Here is an 18,723-nt window from a genome sequence, read left to right on the forward strand (position 1 = left end):
GAAAAAACTGTCTGTCACCTACTCCCTCACACTTTCCCTAATCTGAGGTTGTCTCCCCATCTTTTCATTCTTTTAGCTTACTTAGCAAGACCATGTCACCATCCACATCCTTAGGCTCAGGCTCATCTATACTCAGACCTCTAGTCCTGACCTAATAGGAAACATAAGACTCTTGGCTGTTCCGTACTTAGTTAAGAATCAGCTTCTTGGACTTCTGATTTCTTCCCTGTTTTGACTTCTAAAAATTGAATTCAAGTTCCTGGACTTCCCAGACTCAATATCTAATCTAATGTCCTCTATTTAACAGATACTTATCAATCCATATAACCCTACTCATATCAATCCATATGACTCTTTTTTGTCCATGGGTCCTATCCCCATGGTACTTAAATAAACTTACTAAGGCCTTGACCATTGTGCTCAGCAACCCTGTAATACTTTTAGTGTTCTATACAGGGATTATGGAGTGAATCCAAAAGATTTTGTACAGCTTGGTAAGTCTCTTTTATTTCTCCAGCCTCTACTTCTTACTTGTTCTTTTCTGGAGATGTTCTGAATAGTATGACCCTTTGGAAAGTGTCCTGCTTGAGTGCTCAGGGGAGAACCTCTTGCTGGTGGCTACACTATGGGAAAGGATGGACCCTGCTGCCCCACTAGACAGTATTACTTTGGCTATGATGGCATTAGGCTCAGAAATCAGATTCTCCTTGTTTTTTCTGTTCTTTTAATTCATGTATTCTTATCAGGCATAGGACGGCCACATAAGTTGTTTGGACAACCATCAATCTCACAACTCTCATGTAAGGTTTTTTCCTGAATAACCCAGTGTGATCCCTTGATAAGTATAAAATCCAAGATACATCTGGAAGCATGCTTCTTGAAAGGGACTAATCAGAGCTATTGTGTAGTTGTGCTACTCACCTAATAAGGGACCGCTCTCTTGGGGCTGGGTCATGGATAAAGACTCCAAGAAAGTTACCCAGATTAAATAGGAGTTCCACACTCTTGTTTTTTTCATGTCTCTCATTTATCCTTACCCAAGGGTTATTTGGCATTCTTGGTCCTGCTCTTAAATTGAAAGTACTTTCAGCTTAGATATATGATGCTTAATACAATACAAAATAGTTGCCCCTTCTTAACAAAGGTTAGGACCTCTACCCCATCCATTCATACTAGACCTATGTTTACAAAGGGTATTATTATACCCTTATTATATTTGGTTACCAAATATATTGACTCCCTCAAAATGTTAAAGAGGCAGCCCCAATCCCTGTGGCGTTTCAGTCTGTTCACCAGCAGCCACTATAGCCTAGAATGCAATGGAGAAGTGAAGGAAGGCTGACACCCTTTCTCAGGTACACAAAGAGTCAAGAATAAGGAGCATTTCCCACCACTCTGAACCCCAGGAAGCAATATTCTGATGGTGTGCCATTCAGAAGTGGAGGGAAATTTTGGTAATGGACTCTTAGTTAATGCACTCTCCTCTTTATAGGGGAATTAACTACGGAATCAACTTCCTCAGTCCCAAAGGATTACTCTTTGGGCTGTCTCATAGCACAATGGAATCAATTTGGACAACAGGATTTAAATAAGTGCCTCATCTTTTTCTGTAACAATGCCTGGCTTCAATATTCTCTGGAGGATGATGAAAAATGGCTCATTAGTGCGTCTTTAAGCTTCAATACTATTTATCAATTAGACCTTTTTTGCAGGTATCAGGGAAAATGGACCAAAGTGCCCTATATCCAAGCCTTTATGGCACTGAGTCAGGATCTTAATCTAAGAGAGACTTGTAGGATGTATCCGCCAAGATTCTAGGGCCCCTCACTTTTAGATTTTTCATACAATGTTGTTTGTTTGTTTATTATTATTTTACAGATTTTCTTTATTCATGAGAGAGAGAGAGAGAGAGAGAGAAGCAGTGACACAGGCAGAAGGAGAAGCAGGCTCCATGCTGGGAGCCCAATGTGGGACTCGATCCCGGGACTCCAGGATCATGCCCTGGGCCAAAGGCAGGCGCTAAACCACTGAGCCACCCAGGGATCCCCACAATGATTGTTTACAGACCACCCCAATCAAAGAAACCAATTGAGTCAGACAAATAAGATAATCAGCAGAAGAAAAAGTCAAAATAAGCCCAAAGCGAGTCGAGGTCCCTTAGTAACTCCCCCTCCACATAAACCTTTGGAACCTTCTGCTCAAAGCCCAGTGGGACATACTAGAAGCAGAACATCATATCTACCAAATACTCAGACTAAGGCAGCATTGTACCCACCGTGGGAAGTAGCAAATGGGGAAATGAGCACAATTAAGGTACATTGCTCATTTTCTATGTCAGATCTGGCTCAAATAAAACAACAATTAGGATGATACTCAGAGGATCCATCCAAGTTTATAGATGGATTTCACCAGGTGTCTCTAACATTTGATTTAACCTGGCAGGATATCTATATTATTTTAACATATTATTGTACCCCAGAAGAAAAGGCCTGATTTGGACTGGGGCACAAGAATTTGCAGGTGAGCTGGCAACTAGGGATAGAAATCATTATTCAGTAGGAGGAGATGCTGTTCCTAATACTGATCCTCACTGGAACTGCCAACAGGACAGACCTGGCAGGGAAAGACAAGACCACATGGTTGCCTTTTACTGGAGGAAATGAATAGAGGATTTTCTAAACCTGTCAATTTTGTCTCTGTTGCGTTCCAGCTGTTCTTTCTTTACATCTCAGGTTGAATTCATAGGTGTTCATTTATTTATTTATTTATTTTTTAAATTTATTTATGATAGTCACAGAGAGAGAGAGAGAGGCGCAGAGACACAGGCAGAGGGAGAAGCAGGCTCCATGCACCGGGAGCCCGATGTGGGATTCGATCCCGGGTCTCCAGGATCGCGCCCTGGGCCAAAGGCAGGCGCCAAACCGCTGCGCCACCCAGGGATCCCTGAATTCATAGGTGTTCAGTTAAAAGTTATCTAACTAAATTTGGAGGACCAGATGAAACGAGGCCCCCTACTCTCCCGCCATCTTGCCTCCTCCTCCAAACCTGCTAATTTTGATAAAATTAAAGAAGTGACCCAGGAAAATGTTGAATTTCTAGCCTTCTTTCAGGGGCATTTAATAGAAGCAGTTTGTAAACACACAAACTTAGACCAAACCATACCACAAAGGACACTATCTTAGGTATGCATTTTATGAGCCAGTCAGCATCAGACATTCACTATAAACTGGCAAAGTTGGCCCTAGGCCCTCAAACTCCAATCCAGTAGCCATTAGAAATGGCCTCTGGAGTCCTTAATAACAGAGATATGGCTCTAAAACAGGAGAATGTGGGTGTCTCAGTGGCTCAGTGGTTGAGCGCCTGCCTTTGGCTCAGGTTGTGATCCCAGAGTCCTAGGATCGAGTCCCTCATTGGGCTTCCTGCAAGGAGCCTGCCTCTCCCTCTGCCTATGTCTCTGCCTGTCTCTCTGTCTCCCATGAGTAAATAAATGAAATCTTAAAAAAATAATAAAACAGGAGAAGGACGGTAGGGCTAAAATACAGGCAGAATGCAGGCTCAAATATTGGCTGCCACTACCGCAGATCCCCCACAATGCCAGGCTAACCAGGGGCAGCAGAAGAAGCTAGTATCAGACAGAAGTACAGGTAAGACCCTATGCTATAGGTGTGGCCAAACTGTACATTGGAGTAAAGAATATCCAAATAAATGCTCTTAGCCAGGGCCATTTCCTGCCTGCAAGGCAGAGGGACATTGGAAAAGAGATCGTCCTTGTCTCCAGAGAGAGAGAGAGAGAGGGAGGAAGACAAGAACTCATTTCCCAACCCAAGAGCAACAACCTGAAGAGATGGCATGATTGGGCTGAGGCTGGTCTGGCTCCTTTGAACATCAAGACGGCCAAGCCCCAGATTGCCCTGGATGTGGGAGATAAGTTCACTGATTTTCTTATTGATACAGGAGCTACTTACTCTGTTCTTGCTCGGCACTCTAGCCTGACCTGTCTTTCTAAACAAAATTACTGGAATAGAAGCAGCACCTAAATCGTATTTACAAACTTTTTCTTTAACCTGTAAATCTGAAGACCAAATAATTACCTATTCTTTTCTGGTTTTCCCGTCCTGTCTCACTCCCCTACTGGGAAGGCACCTCATGTTTAATTTGGGAAGCTAGTTCAAACTAACTGGACAGGATAGTCTCTTCTCCCTGAGGGCCAAAGAAAAACCAAACATTCATCCTCAAATCCTCCATGACATTTGGGAACAAGTAGACCCATAAGCTAGGAACTGTGATATCCCAGGGAAGACATACAGGCCCACTCCATCAAAATAAGCCTAAAGGATCTTGCTACTATTTCACACAAAACCCAATATTTTCTTATAACAAAAGCCAGGGCTGGACTCCTACCACTTATAGGTAAATTTCTTAAATATGGAATTCTTAAACCTTGCCAATTCCTTTATAATACTCCCATTTTGCCTGTTAAGAAGCCTAATGGACAGTACAGAATAGTACTCGACCTTAGAGCAATAAATGAAGCTGTAGTCCCGATCCACCCTATAGTGCCAAACTCTTATACTACACGGACTCAAATACTATACCGACTCAAATATAGAATGGTTTACAGTGCTTGATATAAAGGATGCCTTCTTTTGTATCCATTTAAGCAAAGAGGCCCAGTCTCTATTCACCTTGGAATGGGCTCCATTAGGAGAACATCAAGCATGCCAATTTACATGGATAGTCCTACCACAGGGATTTAGAGATAGTCCTCATTTGTTTGGCAATGCACTCAGTAGAGAATTTAGAGATCTTACATGGCCTCAGGGAACAACAGTACAATATGTTGATGATACTTCAACATGTAGCCCCATGAAATAGTCCTCAGACTATAACTCTATTGTACTAAACTTTCTTGGAGAGAGAGGATATGGAATATTATCTTTAAAGGCTCAAATTTCTAAACAGAAGGTACAATACATAGGATATGAATTAACTCCTGAGCATCGTTCCCTGTCAATTGAGAGAAAAAGAGCAACAATAGAATAGGACCTATTGCTACAAAAAAAACCAACTCAATCTTTTTAGGAATGGCTGCATTTTTCTGCTAATGGATTCCAGAGTTTGGAGTCTTAGCCACTAGGAGGCCAGATGAAGAGCCTTTAAAATGGGAAAAAGAACAACAGGAGGCCTTTAAACAACTAAAAACTAAATTATCCTCAGCCAGGCTCTGGCTCTACCAAACTTAGGACAGCCATTTATGTATGGTATTCGAAGCTTGTATGGACCAAGAACTAGGAATAGTAGCATAAAAACTAGGGCATGAGTTGAGACCTGTAGGATATTTTTCCAAAGCCATTGATAATGTAGCCCACAAAGATGACCATCATGTCTCTGATCAATAGCAGCTACTGCACTACTAATAGAAGCATTTAAACTTTCAGTGGGACAGCCATTGACAGTGATGATTCCTCATCAGATTCAAGGAATTTTAGAAACTAAAGGATATCAGTAGATGACAGGGGGACCATTGGCTAAATATCAAGCTATATTTAGACTTTCCCTATACTGTTCTCAAAACTTGTTAAACCCTAAACCTGGCATACCTCATGTCTGGCCGAGAGCATGCTACTATTATGTCTAAACATGACTGTAAAGAGGTAATAGAATTAGTCTATTCCAGCTTTCAGGTCTAAGAGATCAAGCCATAGATAATGCCAATAGTTGGTTTACAGACAGTAGGAGGACACGGAAAGACTGGCTATGCAACTGTTAGCTTAATGAAAGCTACTGAGACCAACCCATTACCGACCAATACTTGAGCTCCAAAGGCAGAAGTGACAGCTCTCACTAGAGGTCTCCAGTTAGCTAAAGGCCTATGAGTCAGTATACATACAGATACAAAATATGTCTTCCTTGTGCCTTATGCACAAGGTAGCATCTGGAAGGAAAAGGGGTTATTAACTAGTCATAATTAAAAAAAAAAAAAAAAACTAGTCATAATTACCCTATTAAATATGGACCTGAAATTGTAACTCTATTAGAGGCAGTTTGTCTCCCTAAAAAGTTGCTGTAATGTATCTTAGGGGACATCAAAGGGAAAAAATTTAGAATCTAAAGGAAATAATTTAGACAATTGGGTAGCTAAAGTGGCAGCTCGAACTAAGCTAGTTATGTCTTATACCAGTCTCAAATCCCTTAAAAATTGTTGTTCCCACTTTTACTATGGAGGAGAACGATGGAGCACTTGGGGAAGGATATGCTAAAACTGTGGTGGGATGGTATAAGATTGATAAAGGAGGAATCTTTGTCCCTGAGGAAAAACAGAAATTAGCAACAGGCCTACACCAGGCTACTCATATGGAAGAGGAATTTTAGGGAATTTCACCAAACCCTTGTTTGACAGAATAGGATTAAGAGCCATCTTACAAAAGGCATGCAAACTTTGAAGATGCATTATGACCACCCCCTCTTAACACCTGTCCAAATATGTGGAACATATCCTCTGGAAGACTGGCAAATTGATTTCACACAAATGCCACCTTATAAGAATATAAATATTTATTCATCTATATAGTTACCTTTACTGGATGGGTGGAAGACTTCTCATGCAAGACAGAAAAGGCTACTGAACTAACAAGAACTTTATTAAGCAAAATCATCCCCGAGTTCTGGCTCCCTCAATCTCTTCAAAGTGATAATGGCCCATCCTTTAGAGCCTAAATAACTCAATAGGTGCCCCAAACCATTAAAATAAAATATTTTTTACATATAGCCTGACACCCTCAATCACCAGGCAAAGTTTAAAAAGCTAACCGTAATTTATGGATTTTTTATTATTAATTTATTGTAGAGAAAGAGTGTGTGTTGGGGGAAGGCAGAGGGAGAGGAAGGAGAGACCTCATGACCCTAAGATCATGACCTAAGCTGAAATCAAGTCTGAGGTTTAACTGACTAGGCCACACCCAGGTGCCCCAAGGCTAACCATAATTTAAAAAGACATTCCACCAAGATGAGCATAGAAACTCAAGAAAACTGAGTAACTCTTTTACCAATAGGTCTCTAAAGAATAAAAAGTACCCCATGGGAAAGATTAGGGATAAGCCCTTTCACATTAATATATGAGAGACCCTTCCTTACCACTGACTCATCCTTGAACCCAGATTATAATAATCTGTCACGTTTTTCATTATAAACTTGATTAATCCATAAAACTCTTAACAAATATGCTAATAAGGTACTGCCAAAATTGGACCCTAAGGAAATTCAAAATTCTTTGCAAGTAAACCCTGGAGACCTAGTCTATTTAAAAGGTTGGAAGGCAAACAATTTAGAACTAATTTCTAAATGGAAAGCACCTTACAGGGTCATATTAAGCACTCTCACTGTGGTAAAACTAAAAGGTCACTTGACATGGGCTTTTATTTCTAGAATTAAACATATACCTCCTTTCACAGGATGATAACGAACTGGACTATGTGTCCTCATATTCCCGTGAACCAGTGGAAGACTTCAAATTCCTCTTCAAACAATAAGATAAGAAAAAAAAGAAAGTCTTTTTTTTTTTTTTTTTTTTTGCTATCTTTAAACCATACTTAAGTGGTAAATATTTTCTACAACGGCACAACATTACACTGAGCTACAAAACCAATCTTCATGCTGGATTTGTGGCTTACTGTCCATACCAAGTACTTCAGGCCTCCCTTGGTGGGTTTCTCCATTACAGGGTACAGATTGACATTACTTGCATCAACACATAGCCAATATGACACATCGCCCCACTACCAGCACATACAGGGATATTCCTATTATTAAAAAGAATGTTTCTTCCTGGCATACTGTAAATGTTACACATGACTCTCCAGGCCATAAGTGGCCTTTCTCTTATCCTCAAACTACCAACATTTTAACTGAATATGTCAAACTACAGATAAGTTCACAACAATGAATTCCCTGACTACTTAGTCCTTCCTATTGATGCACCCAGGAAGGATTATATCAAATATGGAATGAATATATATGATTACTCCCACGGTAGGACAACAAAGCCAAAAGGCCCTTCTATGCTGAGAATAGAAAAAAACATACTCTTGATTCATGCCCAGTGGTACTCACCAAATGGGATGGCTCCCCCTAGAAGCCTGTGAACATGCCATTACTTTACAGGCAACTGATTGGTTTGCTATTGACTGGACAAGGCCACCAGGCATCATATGGCTAGCACCTAATGGAACATAATGGTTACGTGGGCCAAATTTGTGGCCCTGGCTTCCACCTGTTTGGACTAGAAAATGTATTATAGGTTATACCTGGATGCATGGCCATTGAACTAAGACTATCACAAGTCCAGCTAATCTTCTATATCTAAAACAATAATGGATAAGATCTGTGTTCCACTGGTCTGACCATATGTCTATTTTTCTTCCATCAGTAGTTTTAGAAGATGTCATATGGCACACGGAGGCCCTGGATAAATACACAATTAAGACCTTAAATGACTCTTGAAATAGCATTGCATTATTAAACCCTGAAATAACTCAAGTGTGTAAAGCAGTTCTACAAAAGAGAATGGAATTAGATGTCTTAATAGCAGCATAAGGGGGAACATGTGCCATTCTTAAAGCGGAATGTTGCATTTACATTCAAAATTATAACAAAAATATAACAAGATTACTTACTGATATGAATAATTGAATTGGTGCTCTTAAAGACCCTACATTGTCACTTAATGGCATTCCTGGTCAGGAGGTGGACTATGGCCCACGCTAAAGGGTCTTCTCATTGCTCTTCTTCTTATTATTTTTTTTTCTCATTGCTCTTCTTATTTTCATTATAATAATAATCCTAATGTGTTCTCTTTCACTTTTTTCTCTATCGTTGAAATACACGCAAGCAGTTCCTGATTCCTTCGCCTAGATGACAGATGATCCTTACTACTCAAAGCAAATTTATCTTGATGTTCATTCTGGACTCTACAGCAATGGCCTTCCATAATAGTTTAGTTGTAGGGACAGATAGTAACCAATTTCAGTCCATAGGTAGGGACATCTCTATAACCCCTGTCAGCTTGAAGAAATCACAGAAGATGAGACCTTCACCTTTCAACAACCTTAAAGATTTAAGGACCAAAAATTGGTCAGAGGGGAAATAATGAGGGATAGAAACAGAAAAATGTTCATTTTTGGCTCAAAAGGCTGACCTATAGCCCGCATATTTCCTTTTTTTTTTTTTTTTTTTTAAAGATTTATTTATTTATTCAGAGAGAGAGAGGCAGAGACACAGGCAGAGGGAGAAGCAGGCTCCACACAGGAAGCCTGACATGGGACTCAATCCCAGGGCTCCAGGATCACACCCCAAGCTGCAGGAGGCACCAAACCATTGCACCACTGGGGCTGCCCTAGCCTGCATATTTCCAATAAGGATCAAATATGTGCTGGTTGCTAGGTTCTTAAAAGGTCTCAAGACTGCCTGTATATGTCACTGATAGCTAATATTGAACTGAATAAGCCCCAGAGAAATCCTGGAAAGTAGTTTTATGAGTAGAAATTTGAAGAAAACATTTATGATCTAATATTCCCTGCAACCCCTACCCCCAGCAGTAAGCATATAAACACCAACTTCACATAGCAAAATGTGCAGTGCTTTCTGCCCATGGGTCCTGTTCCTACGCTACTTAAATAAACTTGCTAAATTGCACCATGCACCATTTCCAGAATTCTTTCTTGACTCTTGTGCTTGACGACCCCACAACACACCTAAGAACTTTAAAGACCCTATAAGAGCAAGCTCCACATTTCTTGAACAAATGTAAATATGTGTGTGAGAGTGCAGCAGGGGCTTCTTGGAAGTGCTCAAAGGGAGCACTTCCAAATAGTTCCCTGTAATAATTAACCGGATGACTTGAATTTTTATTTTCCCAGGCCAGTGAAGGCCCCTGTATTAGTTTTCTAGGGATAGCATAATAAAACACCACAGACTAGGTTGTCTAAACAACAAAAATGAATTTTCTCACAGTTCTGGAGGATGTTAGCCCAAGATCAAGATGTCAGCAAGGGTTGGTTGTCCTCTGAGGCCTGTCTCCTTGGTTTGCAGATGGCTGCCCTCCTGCTGTGTCCACACATGACCTTTTCTCTGTGTGTGCAAATCCCTGGTGTGTCTTTCTTATATCCCAAGTTACTATTCATATGAGACCAGTCAGATTGGATTAGGGTCCACCTAAAATGATCTCATTTTAATTTAAACACCTCTTTAAAGGCCCTATCTCCAAATACAATCATATTCTTTTTTTTTTTAATATACAATCACATTCTTAAATATGAATTTTTAGGGATACAAATCAGCCCTTTACAGCCCTTTCCCTTTGTTGATTCTTGCTGTCTGGGTACCCTATGATTCACTGTGTGGATAACAGCATGAACCACAGAGAAAGCCAGTAACCACAGGGCCCTCTATTTCCTCAAAGAATGCTTGCCTCAAACCAAGACAGAAGTGGAGGAGTCTTGGGATCTGCACCCCTTTATGCGTATTTGCACTCTAGTAAGAGAGAGATCCATCATTCATGCACTCTCGGGATTTAGGGCATTTCCCGGAGTGACAAGGTAAGCTTCTACTTGAAGCAGCAGAAATGTCCACGTTGTACCTAAGAATCACATGAGAAAGATACAAGCCATTGATCACCAGAGGTTTCAGACTCAGGAGTCTTTAAAGATTGCAGGTTGCTACAATGTGGTAACCGAGCCAGGACGAGAGGAAATAAAAGAACTCTGCAAGGCACAGTCGGTAGCACTCTGAAAGTCAGTGTTTCCTGTTTGCTAACAAACCTCATTCTTCCACAGGGACCTTGTTCCATGTTAGCAGGGGTTGCAATGCCAATGGCTCTAGGTCAAATCACTGAAAGCCAGGTGTTTCCATTTTACTTTCCTAATCCCTGCCTATCCCCCTCTCGTCAAATTTCTTCAATTGTTTCTAATCCCTCTTAATTCTCCCACTGCCAAGTGTTCTCACTTCCCGCCCCCATCCTTTCAAGTGCCTCTTGGTCCCTCCAAGCCTTGGTCCCCTTCCCGGTTGATCCTATTGCTGCCAAATCACTTCCAGTCCTACGGATCCCGCCCTCTAGGCTCCCTTAGCCCCTCTCTTTCCCCGCATTACGCCAGCCCCTCCCACTACGCCTAATACCCCCGCCCCGCCCCCCTACGCCTATTTCTCCCTGGCCCCACCCACTTCCGTCAGCTCCTCCCCACCTCAAAGAAAATGCAGACGCTTTAATAGTGGTAAACACAGCCCAAATGCCTATGAAAAAGTGTACCAATTTACACTCCTAATCAACATGGAATTCTATGAAAACCCTCTTTTAAATTATCTGATGGGGGCAGCCCTGGCGGCTCAGTGGGTCTAGCGCCGCCTCCAGCCCAGGGCGTGATCCCGAAGACCCGAGATCGAGGCCCACATCAGGCTCCTTGCATGGAGCCTGCTTCTCCCTCTGCCTGTGTCTCTGCCTCTCTCTCTCTCTCTCTCTGTATGAATAAATAATAAAATGTTTTTTTTTAAAGAACCATTTAAAAAAATTATCTGATGGTATTTTTTTTGTGAAAATAAACGTCTTAACTGTTTTGTATTTTCTTGACTACTAGTAATGTTGAAAATTTTAACGTGGTTTTTTGTTGTTGTTGTTGTTAACCATATTCCTGGTTCTGTGAATTGCCGGTTCATAGCCTTTGTCCATTTTTCAATCGCGTTGCTTTTTTCTTACTGATTTATATTTGGATTATTAGTCTACGGAGCTCACGGATACGGTCTCCTCGATATCCCTGGTCTTCTAACGGGGCCGGAACGGCCTGCGTATTCCTTAAAAATGCTGCTTGGCAAATATGATGGCATACTGACCAACTAAGATTTTGCAGAAATGTTCAAAGTTGTTAAAAAGAATTCCATCCAGGATGAACTCCCAGCGGAAGGCAGGCGAGGCGGGGAACAGGGGTCCCCGGGACTGCAGAGCCGCAGGCCTCCACCTCCAGAGCCGCCGGGGCGCGGGCGGGCAAGGGGGCGCCCCGCCGGGATGGGCGGCCACGGAGACCGGAACTCGGCGGGCAGCGGCGCGGAAGGGCTGTGGCCTGGTCTTTTCCTTCCAAAGTCCCTGTTTCTCTGACTCACGACCGACCTCTGGAGGCAAACACTCTACCAAACGACACCGCGCCCTTCCCACTCCGACGCTCGCCCCCCTTTCGCTTTCGAAAAGGAGCGCATTTCCGGGGTGGAGACCCCAGGGGCCTCTCTGGGAAATGGAGTCTCTGCCAGAAGGATTCTGGGAGTCGTAGTTCCCGCCTGTTACTCTGCGCATGCGCATTTCTGTTTTCACGTAGCGGCCCCGGTGTTGCGGCGGCGCGGGAAAGGCACGTGCGCGCGGGTGCCGCGGTGGCCTTGGCACCGCGTCCTCTCGTGGCTCCTTGTTCTATGGAGAGGGGGCCCCGGATCAGAACGGACTTGGGTCTTCTGGTCAGTTTTGATCGTAAACTGTAATTGGGCAATTACAGCGATTTGTGATGATCTCCGAGATGCTAGGTGTAGGGGCAGCGTGTTAGGGCATGGAGGAAGAGGAGGCCTCAGAGCCCAGGCCCTGGGGCGTGGCGTAGGACCAGGCTGAGGCCACGCGTCCAAAGTCGGGGGCCTTGGGAGCCCAGAGACGCCAATGAGCATGGCCACGACCTTGAAAGGGCCTTTGAGTTACTGAGGTGGCATCATCCTCTGATAGTCTAAAGCTGTTCTTGCTTTCAGGCACGGGTGCTCTGCACCCCTAATTTCATTTAGGTCACTGTGGCTGTGGTTGGGAAGGGCCACCAGGGGAAGGCGTTGAGGACCCAACTGTAGTCCGGGGAGATGTGATAAGAGCTCATGGTGGCATTGGCAGTGTGGACTGAGTGGATGATGAGGACTCAGGGAGGGACACCTTGAGGATTCCTAGATTCCTGGTGTGGGCTGCTGTCACGTCTGCAGATGATCTCACTTTGTGAAATTCTTAATCCTAATCTGTTTCAACTCCAAAAAACACTCAAGGGGTTCTCGAGTGTGCACACGTGCACATTTATTCACAAAACTATTCAGATGCATGCTTTGATCCAAAGGACATTCATTCACATAGTCATACAGCTGTTATACCCACCCTTGTGAGCACACCTGGTGTAGCCATATTGCTACTTATGATCATATAGCTTATTCATCATCAAATACTCCCATATACTCCATGCCCCAGACAAGGGCCCTGATAAATGCCCAGAGCTGAGGTTGGCCTACCAACTTGGGCTAAGTGTGACCTCCAGGCCAAAAGGACACGTGCATTCTTTGGCCTTCTCTTTGGAAACTTCACATACAGCTCAGCCTTTATCCTTCCTACTACATCCATGTCATTATGACTGACTCTTCCTAGTTAATCTTCCTGCCACTCTGGCCTGATGGAAGGGATAAATGGGATTTGAATTCAGATAAAGGTTTTGCTTACCTGGATGTTTGCTGAAGGTTTTCCCAGAGCAATAGTTCTGAACATGTATGTGTGTGCTGGACTCTTAAGGACCCAATGAGGGGGGATCCCTGGGTGGCGCAGCGGTTTGGCGCCTGCCTTTGGCCCAGGGCGCGATCCTGGAGACCCGGGATCGAATCCCACGTCGGGCTCCCGGTGCATGGAGCCTGCTTCTCCCTCTGCCTATGTCTCTGCCTCTCTCTCTCTCTGTGTGTGTGACTATCATAAATAAATAAAAATTAAAAAAAAAAAAAAAAAGAACCCAATGAGGGCTGCCCTGGTGGCTCAGCAGTTTAGTGCCGCCTTCAGCCCACAGCGAGATCCTGGAGACTGGGGATCGAGTCCCGTGGGCTCCCTGCATGGAGCCTGCTTCTCCCTCTGCCTGTGTCTCTGCCTCTCTCTCTGTGTCTCTCATGAATAAGTAAATAAAATCTAAAACAAAACAAAACAAAAAAACAAAGAAAGTGGGCTCCTGGGTGGCTCAGTTGGTTAAATGTCTGCCTACAGCTCAGATCACGATCCCAGGATCCTGGCATAGAGCCCTGCATCAGTCTTTTTTTTTTTTTTTTTTTTTAAGATTTTATGTATTTATTCATGAGAGACAGAGAGAGAGAGAGGCAGAGACATGGGCAGAGGGAGAAGCAGGCTCCATACGGGGAGTCGGACGTGGGACTTGATCCCGGGTCTCCAAGATCACACCCTGGGCTGAAGGCGGCACTAAACTGCTGAGCCACCCAGGCTGCCCTGCATCAGTCTTCCTACTCAATGGGGAGTCTGCTTCTCCCCCATGCTTGTGCTCTCTCTCTTTCTCAAAATAAATACAATCTTAAAAAAAAAAATCCAATGAAAGCTGTGAACTCTCTTCTCAGATAAATGCAGCTATATATCCATACTATTTTGAAAATAAAGGGATCCCTGGGTGGTGCAGCGGTTTGGCGCCTGCCTTTGGCCCAGAGCGCGATCCTGGAGACCGGGGATCGAATCCCATGTCGGGCTCCCAGTGCATGGAGCCTGCTTCTCCCTCTGCCTATGTCTCTGCCTCTCTCTCTCTCTCTCTCTCTCTCTCTCTGACTATCATAAGTAAATAAAAAATTAAAAAAAATAAACTTCTAAAAAAAAAAAGAAAGAAAATAAAATTGAAGCCCATCTATTATTGGCCCCTGGTTAAGAACCTCACTAAAGGTAGATCAGAAGGTCAATTTCCTGGTTCCCCTCTCTGCAGTTTTCAAGTAGTGCTAGAGGGGAGAAAAGTAGGGGGTCCAAGCCCCCAGAGGAGTCAGGGCATGAGGAAGGGCCAGCCTCTGCTTCCATCCTTCTGTTACTCTTAGTTATGGAGCCAGGCTGTCAGTCTGCAGTTCCTCTGCTGGGCAGTCATCCAGCTGGTTAGTGGAAGTGTCCGCAGGCAGGTAGTTTAGGCTTATCAGATGTTTAGTTATTTAGTGTAGGTCATTTAGAAAGCCAGTAAATCAAATGATTTGTGGTTTAGAAACTTAATCAGCCAACCAGCCAGTCACTTAAGGTTAATTTTTCAGATGGACAATTGTCCATCAGAATCCATCAGTTGAAGGTCGATTTAATGATCAGTCCATCCATCAGGGAGCCAGTTGAGAATGCTGAACAGCTGGGTCACCAGTGGACAAAAGGACAGCTAGGGTGAAACCATCTGGATACAGAGTGTGTTTCTACTTGCTACATCCTACAGATAATACACTAACACACACACCCCTGTGTTTGTGGTTTTGCTTTCCACGGTTTCAGCTACTGGCAGTTGTGGTTGGGAAGCATATGATCCTCCTTCTGATTTATTGTTAGAAGGTCAATAGTAGCCTAACACCACATCACAGTGCCTACATTGTTCACCTCACTTCATCTCATTATGTAGGCATATTAGCATCTTACATCATCAAAAGAAGGAGGGTGAGTGCAGTACAATAAAGATATTCTGAGGGAAGGAGAGAGACCTCATTCACAGAACTTTTATTACAGTCTATTGTTATAACTGTTCTATTTCATTATTAGTTAATATTGTTAATGTTTTACTGTGCCTAACTTATAAATTAAACTATCATAGGTACATATGCATAGGAAAAAACATTGTATATATAGGGTTTGGTACTATTTGTGGTGTCAGGCATCTACTGGGGGTCTTGGAATGTGTCTCTCAAAGGTAAGCGTGGACTACTGTACAGGCAAACAGAGAGAAGGCAAGCGGAGAGGACAGTTGACTCCTAGGCCACCAGAGGGAGCTTGGGTTTGCTGGGAAAGAGGCCTCACCTGGTGTGGGGAACCAGGAAAAAGGAAAAGCTGTAGAACAAGGGCCAGAGTTGCCAGTAGAGGGCAGTGTGGCTCCCCTTCACATCCATGCCCTGCTCACCCCAGAGCCAAACTTCAGGCTTGTGGGAACCCAGTCTCTCTGGCCAGCTTGAGGAAAGGCTCATGAAAGGATTTCTCACCCACTTCCAAGACATGCTTGACTCCCAAGCTAAGAGGAAGCCAGACAGCTGCCGATCAGGAGGACTTGTCATTCCCAGGCACTGCTGGCCAGGAACACATCAGCCATGGTGAAGGAGGAAGAATGGAGGAGGAGCATCCTACCCCTCTCCCAGGACGTGGAGGGGAACAACTCCCCAAAGCTGAGGCATTGAGGGCAGGACCTGTCTTCTGTTCAGGCGCATGTCACTTCCTGGGCTGCTTCTTCAGCTTCTCCAGTTGCCAAGGAGGAGTAGACCAATTGACTAGATGACCCCCATGCCTTTGCTACTGCTTCTGCAACGGGCAGTAACTCTAAGGCACAAAGATGGAGGTCAGGTATAGACAATGAAGGAGACATGGGGAAAGGATGAGCTATGAGCTTCATTTCCCTTTGGGAATAAATGAGATGTTTATATAAGGTGTCAAGTATGGCTTTGGGCACAAAGGCAGGACTCAGGAGATTCGAGTTTTGTCTCCCCTCCAAGAGAAGTGCATGAGCCCGGGTAGTTGTATCTCCCAGTTATGCATAGAGCATGATGTTATGCCTCCAGATGGGCTTCCCGGCTTAACGGGCAGGGGCATATTTTGGCTCCAGCTGGTTTTGTTGTCAGAACAGTTAAAAGAAAGAGTAACTTGGAAACAATAGTGATTGCAGAGGTGTCCCATGTGCCTGGGGCTTTATGTTCACTCTCACAGGAGGTATCATCCCCAGTTGACAGTCGGGCCATCTGAGGTCTCACAGCTGGGAAGTGATGTAGAACTGGTTTTGAACTCTGTGTGGTTCCAAAATTCTTTCCATTTCTAGGAGACCCAACTCCAAACAAATGGGGACAGAGAAGAAAGTGAAAGACTGGGAGGTTGCTAGGTCCTAAGGAAGGTTTGCTGGGGCTGGGTGTTGCTGGGGGGCAGGCGGCTCTGGATAGGATTGTCCCCTTCACAGATTCTGCAGACCTGGCATTCCCCCATAGTGACATTAGTCCTTTTTCTCTCTCCCAGGCACGCAACAAATGCATCGATAGGGGCAGCCTGTGCACAACCCCTTAGGCCTTGCAAGTGACAAAGCTAAAGAGGTAAGTGGGAGTCAGACCATGAAGAGGCTTGTTAATCATTTTAGGGAGCTTGGAGTTCATCTAGAAGGTAGAGGAGGACCAAGGGATTTTAGCAAGGAGGGGCATGGCTCGGTATGTGCTGCCCCCAGTGTACAGCCCGTGTGTCAGAGAGAAATATCGAGTATGGACTTAGCGTGGATGAGTAAGCCTCTCACACACACTACGCGGGGCCTGAGAGGAACGTTTACTAGGACGGCATCGGGATCATGAGCAAGGGCTCGGGGGTTGGCGGCTGTGAGGCCTTGGCAGGTGACGGCTCCTCTCAGTTTGTCTCCATCTAAAAAATGGGAGACAATAAAGGGCAGCCCCGGTGGTGCAGCGGTTTAGTGCTGCCTGCAGCCCAGGGTGTGATCCTGGAGACCCGGGATCGAGTCCCACATCAGACTCCCTGCATGGAGCCTGCTTCTCCCTCTGCCTGTGTCTCTGCCTCTCTCTCTCTAGCTGTGTCTCTATGAATAACTAAATAAAATCTTTTTTTTTTTTTTTTAAAAAGGGAGACAATAAGGATGATTTCCAAGCTATGAGGCTGAAATGAGAAGGTTTTGCTTATAAAGCAGCGCACAGTGCCTGGGACACTGAAGCACCCAGCGAATGCTGGCTCATCCTCAAACACATCTGGGGCTCCGCTCGCAGTGCTCGTGGCCTTGTGCCTCTTGTGCTACTGCTGTGGTGACTGGGCCCCTGCAGGCTTTTCCTAACAGCATCTCATTCTCCAGCTTTCCGCCCCAGGGCTCCCCGGATGCCGGAGTGCCCAGGCACACGCTCTGCACGGATGCAGGTCCTCCTCAGAAGTGGGGGGGGGGGCAGACAGCTGAGGGTGGGATAAACGTCCCCCCCACCTTCAGGCTTCCTCCAGGCCAGCAGTCACCGAATCAGCTCGGGATACATCCTCCCTGTGGCTTTCCCTCTCCGTTTTGTCCCCTTCCCTGTTCTTCCCTTCTCCTTGGGACTACATTCCCTAATAAACACCTACACTTAGGCTTTCCTTCTCAGACCTGCTTTCAGAACCCAGGTTAAAACAACCCATTAAGGGGGGATCCCTGGGTGGCTCAGCGATTTAACAGCTGCCATCAGCCTAGGGAGTGATCCTGGAGTCCCGGGATCGAGTCCCGCATCGGGCTCCTTGCATGGAGCCTGTGTCTCTGCCTCTCTCTCTCTCTCTCTCTGTCTTTCATGAATAAATAAATAAAATCTTTAAAAAAAAAACATTAAAAGGTGATCCTACTTTCCTGGAAATGCTGCATTAGAAAAAAATGGGAAGAGGGGTGCTGGGTGGGGGGCTCAAGTCATGATCTCAGGATCCTGGGATCCAGCCCTGGGTCGGGAGCCTGCTTCTCCCTCTCCCTCTGCCCATCCTCGCTGCTTGTGCTTTGTCTCTCAAATAAATAAATAATATCTTTTTTAAAAATGGAAAGAGAATCGGCCTGGACGGCTCAGTGGTTTAGCACCTGCCTTCGGCCCGGGGCGTGATCCTGGAGAGCCGAGATGGAGTCCCACATCGGGCTCCCAGCATAGAGCCTGTTTCTCCCTCTGCCTGTGTCTCTGACACTCTCTCTCTCTTAAGAATAAATGAATAAAATCTTTTAAAAAATAAAAGTGGGAAGAGAAAGGAAGCTAGAAACATGAATGCCTGTAGCA

At 44.5% G+C, this 18,723-nt stretch overlaps 1 protein-coding gene and 1 long non-coding RNA gene across 21 annotated transcripts in view; one reads left to right on the top strand and one right to left on the bottom strand.

The window, feature by feature from the left end:
- ZBTB38 (zinc finger and BTB domain containing 38) overlaps positions 1-11,084 on the bottom strand; it is a 132,924-nt gene extending 121,840 nt beyond the window's left edge. For 12 of the 20 annotated variants that reach the window (XM_072792468.1, XM_072792451.1, XM_072792463.1 and 9 more), the window contains exon 1: positions 8,673-9,153. The gene's annotated coding sequence lies outside the window, so the exon portion shown is untranslated. Of the gene's footprint in view, positions 1-8,672 lie in introns of all 20 variants that reach the window. The other 8 variants (XM_072792466.1, XM_072792462.1, XM_072792461.1 and 5 more) reach the window with 6 other exon arrangements.
- Positions 11,085-12,363: 1,279 nt separating this feature from the next.
- Positions 12,364-18,240, top strand: LOC140614435 (uncharacterized). Its single transcript, XR_012015296.1, has 3 exons — positions 12,364-12,486; positions 16,973-17,046; positions 17,579-18,240. It is a non-coding gene; the product is annotated as an uncharacterized lncRNA (long non-coding RNA).
- The last annotated feature ends 483 nt before the right edge of the window (positions 18,241-18,723 follow it).

The sequence above is a fragment of the Canis lupus genome, chromosome 22, assembly GCF_048164855.1.
Source record: "Canis lupus baileyi chromosome 22, mCanLup2.hap1, whole genome shotgun sequence".
NCBI lineage: Eukaryota > Metazoa > Chordata > Mammalia > Carnivora > Canidae > Canis > Canis lupus.